Source organism: Mastomys coucha, unplaced genomic scaffold (assembly GCF_008632895.1).
Source record: "Mastomys coucha isolate ucsf_1 unplaced genomic scaffold, UCSF_Mcou_1 pScaffold22, whole genome shotgun sequence".
NCBI lineage: Eukaryota > Metazoa > Chordata > Mammalia > Rodentia > Muridae > Mastomys > Mastomys coucha.
The window spans coordinates 265,138,466-265,151,765 of record NW_022196905.1 but is presented as its reverse complement, the minus strand read 5'-3'; the positions used below and the strand labels follow the sequence as shown (position 1 = coordinate 265,151,765).

The window sequence follows — 13,300 nt, the reverse complement described above, 5'->3', positions numbered from 1 at the left end:
AGAAGAAGAAGAAGAAGAAGAAGAAGAAGAAGAAGCAGAGGGCTGTAGTGACTTGCCCTAGGTCATGTGACCTGTGAGTGGGGAAGGCAAGAGAGGATGCCACTATAGGGTATGGATGCCAAGGGCTAATCCATGCATGATGCATGTGCCAAGCCCACTTTATGAGCTTAATATGTCTGGCTTATTTGATTTTCCAAATATGTCCATGAGGAAGCCATCACCCCTTAACAGTCAGGGAAACTGAGGCATGCTCTATATATCACCTTGATGGTGGCTGGAGGTCTTGGTATCCATCTGCCTCCTACCTCCAGCTTGACCCAGGCACACCAACACACTGTGGCTCACTGGCAACCCTTAGTCCAAAGCTGTAAACTGATCACATTGACAGAAGACTTTGTTATACCCATGTAAAAAATGGAAAACTGAAACTCTCAAAGTGGGCATAATTCTTGAAATGAGACTCAGTCCCTGAGATGAAAATCACTCCTCAAGGTACCATGAAACTCTAGCTTGTCAGGAAACTCTGAGTCTGTTGCCCCAGGAATGTCCATCTTAATTCAAGGAGATCCCCTTAGATTTTGTCCCTATCACTTCATCTTGATGATGCTTTCTCTGGGACCTGAGCACCAGGCCAAGTACAACTCGGGACAGGAACTGAGATGGGGAGGAAGGTGGGTTCTGCCCCCATCTCTTGAAGCCTGGTTCATAGAGCTGGGAGCACAGATCAGTGGTAGAGTGCTCAGCTCCCACATGCAGGAGTCCAGGCTTGAGATCCAACCCCCAGCCACCCAGTTACAGACAGATAAGGCCTGCTGTCCTGCATTGGCTTCTCCTCCTCACCCCAGCCTCCAGGTAGCACTCTAGATCCAAAGCTGACTCAGCACCTGCTGTGGCCACAGTCCACAGCTCTGTGGAGAGGAAAACAAGGACTCTGACCTGAACAGACAGAAGAGGAGGGTGAGAAAACAGGAAATCTGGAAAGAGCTGTGCTTACAAAGGTCTGAAAAGACAGAGGCTGGAGCAGATACGGCTCCTGGTGCCCCACCAATGAATGAGTCCATGGTCCCTGAATAAAACCTCTGTAGTCCTGGGAGGTCTTGTTAGGACCTCTGAAAACAGTTGTCCACGAGCCAAGGTCTTTTGATGTTCCAGACAGGACCTAAGCCTGCTGGGTTTTGGTTCAAAACAGAGATTTCAGGGTCTCTCTCTCTCTCTCTCTCTCTCTCTCTCTCTCTCTCTCTCTCTCTCTCTCTCTCTGGTGCATTATACATGTTCATGTGTGCACATACATGTGTGTGAATGTGTGTGAAGGTCAGGCATCTGTGGATGCCTTCTGTATTTTACTGTTTTGAGACAAGTTTTCTTAATGAACCTAGAACTCATCCATTAAGCTAAACTGACTAGCCAGTAAGCCTCCAGGAGATTCTATCTTCATCTCCCCAGGACTAGGATTACAGGGGAATGCCATCATGTCCAGCTTTTTATATGCATTCTGGGGATCCAAGTTTACTCAGCAGACACTTGCCTGCTAGGCCATCTCCACAGGCCCCCAAAGGATTTCCAAGCGAGGATAGGGAAGAAGTCTTTGAAACACCAACAGCATCTCATTCCCAGGGTGGAGAATTATCAGTCATGCAGGGTGGCATGGTAGCAGGCATGGGGTGGGGAAGTGATGAAGGGCTGGGATTAGGGCTCTTCCCAGGCAGATTTATGAATCACTGCTCCCTGCTGTGGCAGCACAGTTCATGGCTGCTTGCCCTGGCCTCTCTGAGTTTAGCCTACAGCCGCCCCCCACCCCCAGCATTGCAGCATGGCCACACTCACTACCTCCAACAGGGAGTCTGATCTTCCTTACTCCTCTGCCCTGTACAAACCAACTCTCTTCTTCCTGGCTGGACCTGTTCAGAACCTCCTCTTTCTCTTTCTCTTTCTCTTTCTCCTCCTCCTCCTCCTCTTCTTCCTCCTCCTCTTCTTCTCTGCTTTCTCTCTCCCTCACTCCTCCCCCCCCCCCCCAAGGCCTACCTATAGAGCCCAGGCTGACCTGGAACTTGTGGTCCTCCTGCCTCAGCTTCCTGAGTAGCTAAGATTACAAGCACACATCACCACACCCTGCTTTAGATCTTCCTACGTAGGGGGTTTGCCTAAATCTACTCCAACCCTACTTAACGTAGCTTGGGGAATAATGATATACAAAATAAAGATGTTGAATGTGAGGTTTATGTCTAAGGCAATTTCTTGTTTTTACTGGCAGTAGAAATTTATTTTACCTTGTGTATATATATGTGTGCATGAGTGTGCATGCATGTGTGTATGCATGTGTGTGTATGTGTTTTCATGTTTGTGTGTATGAGTACAAGCACAAATACAGGGGCCAGTGGACAACTCTCAATCAGTTCTCACCTTCTAACTTGTCTGACTTGGGGTCCCTTATTTACTGTTGCACACACCAGGCAAGCTGGCCCAAGAGTTCCAGGGGTTCTCCTGTCTCCACCTCCCATGTCTCCAAAGGAGCACTGGGTACCACAGCAGGCTCTAGCATGGGTTCTGGGGACCTGAACTCAGTAAGCACTTTACCCACTGAGTCACTGGCCCATGAATTTATCAGCAGTTTCTTTGAGTGTAATCATCTGTACTTGGGAGAGGTCTCCTCAAAGTGCCTGTCAATGCTCTGAGGGGTGGAGCTCCAAAGCAAAAAGGGCCTTGTCAAGTGCCAACTACGTTGTCAGTGCGACTACAGGGTGGGTCCTGTCTTCTCCCTCGCATCTCGCAACCAGGGAGACAACAAGACATCTTAAACTCAAAAGTAAGTTACAGCAAGGAAGTAGCTGGAGCTGCTTGCTTGTCCTTCTCACAGTTATTGGACTCAGTAGCAGCCCATAGGGTGAAAGTTGACCTGTCAAACAAGCCCATTCAAGCTCACAATACCGCTGTCATTTGCCCAATGGGCTTATGATAAAGAGCAAGATGGGGAAAAAAATCTGCCAAAAATAGTGCCCAAGAGAGATCTAAGTCAGAGCAGGGCCCTGCTGCTGGTTGGCTGCCTGAAGGACCTGTTCTGACAGGGATGGCATGTTTCAGAGCAGTGACCTCACTTTTCAGCACCAAAGAGGCTTGGAGAGGAGGAGCCGCTGAGAGCCCATCTGTGAATCCCTGAAGAAAGGGAAGATCAGAATTTACACTGCAAACTTGACTTTGCGAACAGCATGTTGAGACAGCCCTGTGGGCAAACAGGTTTGCTGCAGGCCTGGGACTCTCCCAAGGCTGATGCAGGCTGGAGATGCATCTACAAAGAATACAAGGAACGAATTCCCTTCTCTCTGGAGCCCATGTCGGTCCTTCCTTGCTCTCTTTCTAGGCCTTTACTATCTGCTTCCTACTTTGCACAGAACTCTAGGGGCAGGACAGAGAAAGTCAGAGCCGTTCAAGCCCAGGTGATGAAGGAGGCCGTTCTGTCCATTCCGGAGGACCACAGGCCCTGGTGGTAGGTACTGTGAATTAAAAGAATCATGCTCCCAGTCACATCTGGAGCCATCTCTCAGGAGGCAAAAGGCAGTATGGCTTCTTAGTTCTTCACAAATGGAAAGTAGTGAGGTCACATCTGCATGCAACTTCAGCCCTTGAGGTGACAACTGCAGTGAAGGTGCTCCAACTGCAGGGCATGCCCTTCAACTTGAGTGCATGATGCTCCAGCTGCAGTGAATTGTGCTCCACTTGCAATACATGGTACTCCAGCTACAGTGCATGGTGCTCCAACTGCAGTGCATGGTACTCCAATTACAGTGCATGGTTTCCAACTGCAGTGCATGGGGGTCCTGGTAGGGAGCCCCCTGACAGGTGGGCATCCTGAGTTCCAGTTTGCGGGTAAAACAGACTTCTTAGAATGGAGAGTGACGGAGGCCCAGGTGACTCTGCTAGGAAGTGGTCCAGATGCAAGACACAGAGGGATCTTGGGTCTTAGTCACTCATGAAAGAAATAGAAATTTCCCAGCCTGCCCCAGAGGCAGTGGCTTTGGGTAATTGCAAGCTGTGTTCAAATTCCCAAGTGGATATTAAGGTCCAAGCTATGTCCCTAGCACCATGAGCTAGATCTTAGTTTTTAAAATAGTGTATGTGCTGTGTGTGTGCTGTGTACGGTATATATGTGGTATGTCTCTGTGTGTGTGTGTGTGAGAGAGAGAGAGAGAGAGGGAGAGAGAGAGAGAGAGACAGAGTGTGTGTGTGTGTGTGTGTGTGTGTGTGTGGTATGTACATGGTGTGTGTGTGCATGTGTGTGTGTATAATGTGCTCAGTTGCAGAGGATGATATCAGGTGATATCATCTCACCTTATTTTTTAAGACAGAGTTTCATTGAACCAGAAGCTCTGTCATTTTGGCCAGGCCTCCTGGCTAGTAACTTCCTAGGTCCAGTCTGTCCCCAAACACTGAGAATCAAGTCACAAATGGCCAGACCCAGCATTTTGCATCACTGCTGGGATTTAAACTCAGATCCTCTTGCTTACATAGTAAGAGCTGTCGTACCTATTGAGCCATCTTCCTAGCCCATGAACTAGAATTTATTTAAATGTTTAAATACTCATTCATTCATTCATTCATTCATTCATTCATTCATTCATTTTGTGGGGCATCTGAAAGCCATGATGCATGAGTGGATGTCTGAGGACAAGTTTTGTCTCTCTCCTTCTACCATGTAGGCGCCAATGAGTGAACTCAGGGTTTGGCAATCACCGTGTCTACCCATGAACCATCTCTCCAGGAGCTGTGGTTATCTATCTGGCTACCATTAAATTTGACTTTTTGTTCTGCTTGTAAACACCCCAAATGAAACAACAGGAGAGACCTCCTGGGCTGCAACTTGGTGGCTTTTTTTATAGTAGAGGTTCTGACTGGAGGTTTTTATGGTAGAGGTTCTGACTGGAGGTCTCAGCCCAAAGGCAGTCCTCTTCTCCTAGGCCCACTGCCTACAGTAAAAATAATCATGGTTGTTATAATGTTGCTGCTCTTTTCAGAGTCCACATCTGTCAACTTGCATCTCTGCTCCCTGGCTAATTAGCAAGCTCACCTGACCCTGCAGGGGACCCCCTCCCCCCACTTCCAGTCTTTAGCTTCACACACAGCAAGCAGAGCAGTCCCAGGGGAAGCCCCACCCTCATCCCCGGGGACCCTTCTCTTAGGAGTCCTTAAACAGCTGTCACACTGCCCTAGTTGTTGTTCAAGGAAGGCATCCCCAGAGTTTCATTGAGGCAGACTTGAACTTGACCCTGCCATGTTGATCTGCTCACTCGAAGCTCCCCTGGGGAAAGGGAGCCAAATCTGCCCCCATGGGTAGATTCTGGCATCTCCAACGCCTGACAGCTCACCACCCGTTGGTTTCTACTGAGAACATTCGTTTGGACTTGTGGGGACTTCAGAGGTTCCTCCAAGCCAGCTTCTCTGGAGGTGCCCTAGTCTGTCTTCCAGGCAGAGCAGCTTCACAGCCTGCAGCGTTGTCTGTCAGTGTGACGTTTAAAGGAGAATACTGCACTGGGCCTGCCAGGCTGAGAGAGGGGATCACTCAGCACTTGAACCTGAATGTGGAACTCAATGCCAGGTTTGTAAAGTAACTTTTGCTGGTGTAGTTGCTAGTTACTCCTAAGGAGTGAGTAGAAATTATACTACTTCTTCTTCTTCTTTTTTTTTTTTTTCTTTTTTTGAGACAGGGTTTTTCTGTGTAGCCCTACTGTCTGGAATTCTGTAGACCAGGCTGGTCTTGAACCCAGAAATCCGCCTGCCTCTCTCTGCCTTCCAAGTTCTGGGATTAAAGGTGTGCGCCACCACTGCCAGGCAACTACTTTTGAAAATAAGGGAACTGGAAGAGAGGAGGCTTCTGGGACACATTTGTAGAGGAGCGGTCCAAGCCCAAAGGATACAAGGATACCTCAGCACTTGCCCTCAGTGGGCATCCAGCCAGCCCTCCTGGAGGACAATGTTTCTGGAGTGTGGCCATGCATGGAGTTCAGGGCCCTCCTTGCCCAGGTTAGGTGAGGGCCCTCCCTACCACTAAGCTGCACTCCCAACCTTTGACCCCACATTTTAAAGGAGCCATGTTTATCTCGCTGGCTGCCATTAAACTGGAGCCATGAAGTCGCTGAGACGCAAGGGAACCCAAGCCGGCATAGGGAGGGCAGAGTCACTCAAGCCTCATCAGATCACAGAGCGAGTTCACACCCCTCCGCACAGACACGGGAGGCTTCACGTTTCTCATCTGCTCTCCAGTCAGCTTTGAAGAAAGATGTATTTTTAAACACAAGCCTGTGAGAGAAAATGCTCTCTGCATGTCCCCATAGCCTACTAACGGGGCAAGTGTTGGCAGCCGGTTCTATCTGACTATTCTGAGGGTTGTGTTCTCAATTGGCTTTCTATTCTTGTTCCCAGCCTATGGTGGAACCACTATCCTCAGAGACAATAGTGTGTTGATGAAAGAGGTCTCCTGGGTTCTCATTTGTTCTGTCTCAGGCCTTGCTCTGTGCACTTCAGGCCTGGGGGCTGCCCTCACTTAGCCGTTGGTAGCAGGTTATTATGTATGTATGTATGTATGTATTTATTTATTTATTTTGCGTTCTTTTTTGGAGTGCTGGTAATTAAAGTTAATGCTCCCTGTGAGCTAGATGAACTTTTACTCCTGAGAAATACTTCTAGCCCCTTTTGACTTTTTGAGACAAGATCTTGCTAAGTTGTCTTGGCTGGCCTGCAACTTTTTCTGTAGAACTTGTATGTTTTAAAAGTGTGTTTGTGTGTGTGAGGGTGCACACTATATATGTATGTATATGTGCACATGCATACGGAGGCCAGAGGACAACTTCAGCATTCCCTGGAGCTATCCACTTTGTTTTTTGAGGCACAGTCTCTCATTGGCTAGGCTGTCTAGACAACAAACCCTGGGGATCCTCCTCTCTCAGGGTTCCTAGTGCTCAGATAACATGCATGTACCACCATAGCTGGCTCTCCCCAATCCCTCCCCCCTTACAGGTTCCCTCTGGTTATTGAACTCAGAACCCTCATGAGTTACAAGCAGTCTCTTCTGTCTGAGCAGGCATTTGAGCCATCTCTCTAGCCCAGGCCTTGAACTTCTGTTTCACTGGGCCTGGCTTCCTTATAGTTTGTGTGTGTGTGTGTGTGTGTGTGTGTGTGTGTGTGTGTGTGTGTAGCCCTGGCTGTCCTAGAATTCACTATGTAGAACAGGCTGGTCTTGAACTCACAGAGATCTCAAAGGCGGATGCTACCACTACCAGGCAGCTTACACATTTTCCACACAGACTCCTTGTCAATTGCCGGATGCTTCCTTCCAGAGAGCCAATCCCTACCTCTTGGCCCAAGGCTGAAAAGGGCTGGACTTGTGAGAGAAAGCAGTCACCAAGCTCTGGGTCCCTTTCACTGGCTTTCAGGGACCAGCATAATAATATATTTCCCTCTTTATGAGGAGAAGCCTCCATTCCTCTTTCTGGTCAGGGCTCATTTCCTTAGCTGGAGAAGATAAGGGCCTGCCAAGTCCTCTCTGAGCCTGCTCTGCAACAGTCAGGATGTCCTGCTGAGTTGTGATGGTGTATCCCCTAGAATAAGATTGTTGTTGTTTTGAGGCAGCCATCTCGACCAGACCCAAGGCTGAGGGAGCCGCCCTCACCCTCGTCTGGCTTCACTGAGGAGTTCTGCTGCTGCTGGGTCTATCTGAGTTATGTAACATAAACAGCTCCAAGGAGATGGGCTTCCCGGTTCTTGTTTTCCGACTTGTCTCCACAGAGCATTGCCTGGGTGGTGTTGCTGGCCGTCTCTGCTCCGCTCTGGAGAACAAAACAGCCCTGCCTTGACCTTCCCTGGGGCCAGCATTTCCTCCTCACTGTTCAGGCAGGAGCAAGTGAAGGACTCCAAAGCTATCTGTGATCCCTTCAAGCGTTTGTCCAGACCTGGGGTGGTGGGTGGATTATCAGCCTTCTCTGCAGCCTCCTGTGAGAAGTAACTACATACACAAACACACAGGCGAGCACACATGCACCCGCTCGCTGGTGCTTGTACACATGCACCCACGCATGCATGCGCGCGCGCGCACACACACACACACACACACACACACACGCACACACGCGTGCATGCACATTACACACAGTTTTTTTTAAAAAAAAAATTGAAAGGGTGGTGGAAGACCTCAGCTTCATGGAAAAGCACCACTGTTGCCCCATTAACAGTGCCCAAGCCTTACAGACCTGGATAGACCAGCACCTGGCTTAGCCCCAATGGCTTCCAACTGGGTAGACATGCATCTTGGCACTCCTAATCCGGCTTGGCATGTGGTACCTGAGGCACAGCAGCATCTGGTGAAGAACCATCCTGGGGCATCCTCTCTTGCTTCTCTGTTTGCGTGGCTGTCTTGAGGCAGAAGAGCTATTTTCAGGAGCATCATTAACTTCAGAGTCTCTTACTGTAAGATGCCATCTCTGCTCATCAGCTTGGCTTTATCCCATCTCTCTCTGGAATCATCTCTAGCACCCCACGAGCTATCTACTCGGGTCACCCACCAACCTGGGAGGCAAAGGGAGTCTTTCTTTTCATCTGTCAGAGTTGTGGGGTTGAACAGAAGACTGGAAAGACAGGAGGTGCTCAGAACATTGGGAATGTCTGATTAGGCGCTGGATGGTGGTGGGTGGGGTTCAAGATGGAAGAGTCCTGAAACCAGTGAAGGGATTTCCCCCTGAAGACTAGAAATAAAAGGAGACTCATGAAATTGAAGGTTTTGTGTGAAGAAAGACCTCAAAGTCTCCACACTGAAACCAGGTCTAGTAGTGTAGACCTATCTATCATCCCAGCTCAAAGTTCAAGCAGCCTTGGACCACAGAGTGAATTCAAGGCCAATCTGGGCAGCTTAGTCTGCTCCCGTCTCAAAGGGTACAATTGAATGGATAATTGTAAAAAGAGGGCTGGGGATACTGAGCAGATGGAACCCTGGGTCACAACCCCAGAGAGAGAGGACAGGGAGGAGGGAGAGAGGAAGGGGAGGAGGAACTACCATGCTGGACAACTGAATCCCAGCTGTGGCCTCTCATGAGACTCCAAGTATCCAGTCTCCTGGCAGTTCTGGGATAGTCTGTAGTTTGCCAAGTCCCCAAGCTGCCCTCCTGTCCCCTTTTCTCTTTCGAGGTCAAATTCCAGCATACTTCAGACTCAGTACCTCCTACACGGCTCAGGGCCCCTTGAGAGTGAGGGACTGGTGTGTATGTGGTGTGTTGTGTTGTGGTGAGTGTGATATGTATGTGTGGTGTGTATATGTACATGTGGTATGTATGTGGTGTGTGTGTCTGTGTGTGTGGTATGTATGTAGTGTGTGTGATATGTATGTGTAGAGTATGTGTATGATATGAATATAAGGTGTGTGTGGTATGTATGTGTGATGTGTATGTGTGAATGATATGCATGTGTAGTGTGTGTGTGTACATGTGTATGTGTACATGTGGTATGTATGTGGAAGTATGACTTTCTCACATGTATTTCAAAAGTTGGGGTCTAAGCATCCTGCTGAGCTCTGCCTCCCTGCCCCTCCTGCTCCTATCACTTGTGGGGTTCCAGGAATAGGGTGTAAAGCAAACAAAGAGAAACAGTGATCTGGTGCCACACTGCATTTTTCTGTTGTTTTTAGGAAATGTTAATGACAGGCTATTTGATTACCCGAAGGTTTGGCTCTGCCGGCTCTTTATGAAGCACATCTAGTATTCAGTAACAATATAAGTAGCAGAAGATTTTTGGCGTTTAAGAATAAGCTCATCGGACGCCACCATGCCGTTTGGAAACTCGACAGCGGGGCCAGCCAAGCTTGTGGAGATACGAGCCTTTTTCTGCAGGCTGGGCAGCTGGCCAGGACAGCTAAAAAATGTGCATTGGCTAAGAACCACTGCCACGCAAACACTTCTGGAAATTTCTGTGCTCAGGCCTGCCAAATCCATTATGCATAACATGAATTACAAGCAAGTTTCTCTTTCTCTCTGAGCAGTTGTTTTTTGGACTTGATTCTTCTTTGGGTTTTGTGAAATACTTACAACTCAAATGAGAAGCACTCCCTACAAATCCACAATTCACTACTGTGTGTGTGTGTGTGTGTGTGTGTGTGTGTGTGTATGGTGTGTATGTGACTCTGTGTGTGTGACTATGTGACTCTGTGTGACTCTGTGTGACTCCGTGTGTGTGACTGTGTGTATGTGTGTGGTGTGTCTGTGACTCTGTGTGTGTGACTGTGTGTGACTGTGTGTGACTGTGTGTGACTCTGTGTGTGTGACTATGTGTATGTGTGTGTGTGGTGTGTGTATGTGACTCTGTGTGTGACTGTGTGACTGTATGACTCTGTGTGACTCTGTGTGTGTGTGTGTATGTGTGTGTGTTTCCCCTGGGGCTGCCAAGTTCATAACTTTCCTTGAATTAGGAGAAATGGCTTCCAACTTGAGTTGGAATCACATTAAGTGCAATGTGCGGTAGTCGGCTGTGTTTCCTGGAACTTCTAGAAAGGAAGGATGTCTTGAATCATGGAGACTGCCTAATAGTGAGATAGGAGAAGCAGTTGCATATCATATGAGAATATGGTGGAGGGTAGAGGGAGGAAGGAAGAGAAAGGAGGGAGGAGGGAAGAGAAAGGAGGGAGGAGGGAAGAGAGAGGGAAGAGGAGGGAGGAGGGAAGAGGGCTGGAGACACAATGGCTCTGCTTATGCTCAGCAATGTCAGCCATTAGGATCTGAGACTGGCTCAGTCATCTCGGGTTTTTTGTTTGTTCGTTTCTTGTTTTATTTTTTATTTTATTTTATTTTTATTTTTGTAGGTCTCACTATGTAGCTCTAACTGTCCTGAAACTCACTATGCAGATCAAGCTGGCCTCAAACTCACAGAAGTCCAACTCCTCTGCCTCCTGAGGCAGGCACTACGGGCACCCACCTCTTCGCTCAGCTCCAGCCAGTCATCCTGTGAGCTAACCTGCCTCCCTGGGCCTGAGATGATAGCCCACCAGCTTGCAAGCATACATACCATGGATCCTTGAGGTCTGGCTCAAAGCCCCAGAGAGTGTGAAAGTGCCTGCCACACAGGCAGATTTTCAAGTGGAAGGTGGTCCTGGGAAGCGGTGCCAAGCTGGTCAAAGGGAGAGCAGGCAAAAGAGAAGCCTCCAGGCCTCTTGTCAAGGGTCTGCCTCTGCGTGCCTCCCTCCAGGGCTCAGCGAGGCAATGTTTGCATCATGTGTTTTCTGATCCTGAATTGAGACCAGCAGGCCCTCTCCTGTGATTCAGACGGGCTTAGATTACTCAGACTCTGCCCAGGGCCATTCTCAAGGGCTGGCAGCCCCACGCCTCTTCTTCAGAAGCCCAGGAACCGCATTATTCATAGCCAACATGAGATAATTGTATTAGCACATGATGAGACAGTACAGTGAGGTCCTTTCAGCTTCCAACAGGCGTCTGCACCGTCTTCCAATAACAACTCTTCCTACCTCTCCACAGTTACTCCCTCTCTTTGCTTTCTGGAAGGTTTGGTTGACTTGAGAGATCATGCTCCCTGGAGCTAGGGAGATGGCTTAGTTGGTAGGAAACTTGCTGAGCTAGTATGAGAACTGGGTTCACTTACACAGCCCCACATTAAAAGCTGGGCATGGCAGTACACATCTGTAGTCCTGGGGCTGGGAGAGCAAGAGGAGGAGGAGGATCCAGGGAGCACGTTGACCATCCAGCTTAGCTGGATCACTGAGTTCTAGGATCACTGAGTGACCCTGCCTCAAAAATACAGGAGACAGTGATAGAGAAAGACACCCAGCATTGGCTTCTGACCTCCATATGTGCATGCAGCAGTATGTGTGTACCTACTCTTTCTCTCCTCCTCCTTCTCCCTCTCCCTCCCCCCCCCTCATGTGTGTGTGTGTGTGTGCATGCATGAGCACACACACACACACACACACACACACACACACACACACACACACACTCATACAATTTGTTAAATAGGAACTCTGAGACAGTCTAAGAGCGGGTGAGGCAAAGTATGAGATTCCACCAAGTCATTACTCCAGGCTGTACCTCAGTTTCCCTCTGCCCTGGAGAGAAAAGCTAGAAGAGTACAAAGAAGCCCAGGACTCAGAAAGGGACACTGAACTTGACACCATGTTGTAATAACCTAGGCCCCGATTTCTGCAATGAGGACAAAAACTCTTCCCTCACAGCATGGCCACAAAAGACCATTATATAGAATTATGTGACAGCTCTGTAAGCCATGAAGTAGTGTTCTGATGTGGGCTGGGATCATCCTCCAAGGAGACCTCACTGTGGAAATTTCAGCATGAGAAGGATGGTGAACATGGCTCAAGAGTATGTGAGTAAGCTGTGGACATACATCCATCATGCCCTGGAACTCTATTGATTAGTGACTGATTGACTGAGTGAGCGATTGGCTGCTTTTCTGATCTGGAACTCACTAAGCATCCAAGGATGATCTTGAACTCCTGATCCTCCTATCTTGCCTCAGCTCCCCCACAGTTTGGGATTACATTTACCACCACACCATGGAAAGTAGGGACTTATTGGAGGGATGATATGTGTCTAAGTTAGGGTTTTACTGCTGTGAACAGGCATCATGATCAAGGCAACTATGATAAGGACATTTAATTGGGGCTGGCTTACAGGTTCAGAGAGGTTCAGTCCATTATCATCAAGGCAGGAAGCATGGCAGAATCCAACCAAGCATGGCACAGCTGAGAATATTGACTTCCAGGCAGCTAGGATGAGGGCCTTAAAGTTCACACCTACAGTTCCATGCCTACTCCAACAAGGCCACATCTACTCCAACAAGGTCACATCTACTCCAACAAGGCCACACCTCCCAACAGTGCCACTCCCTGGGCCAAGCATATACAAACCATCTCATTGTGACTTAGTTGTTTTTTTTTTTTTTTTTTTTTTTTTTTTTTTTTTTTTTTTTTTTTTTTTTGTAGTTGCTGCTCTCTCAAGCACAGCCTCTCTGCATGACCTTTAACATGTTTCCTCCCCTTCCTGTTCCTGTCCTCCCTTCCTCTGTCTGTTTACACTGTCCCATCATCCCTGTCCCCCTCCATCTTTCCTTCAAGAATCCAAGGTTGCAATTGCTGGTGATTTGACCAGACTGGTCTTAGAATGGAGTTGGATGTCCCAGCACCAATGAAACCCTCTTCCTCTCCGAAACTGTCTCCCAGAACTAGAGTTCACCAGAAACAGTTAATAAGTGTGTGCATTTGAAGAGGAGGAAGAGAAGAAGGAGAAGAAGAAGAAGAAGGAGG

General features: G+C 48.4%; 1 long non-coding RNA gene across 1 annotated transcript in view; it reads right to left on the bottom strand.

Moving 5' to 3' along the window:
- LOC116070435 overlaps positions 1-12,823 on the bottom strand; it is a 23,008-nt gene extending 10,185 nt beyond the window's left edge. The window contains exon 1 of the long non-coding RNA XR_004110390.1: positions 12,669-12,823. This is a non-coding gene — a long non-coding RNA (uncharacterized LOC116070435). The remainder of the gene's footprint in view (positions 1-12,668) is intronic.
- Positions 12,824-13,300: the final 477 nt, after the last annotated feature.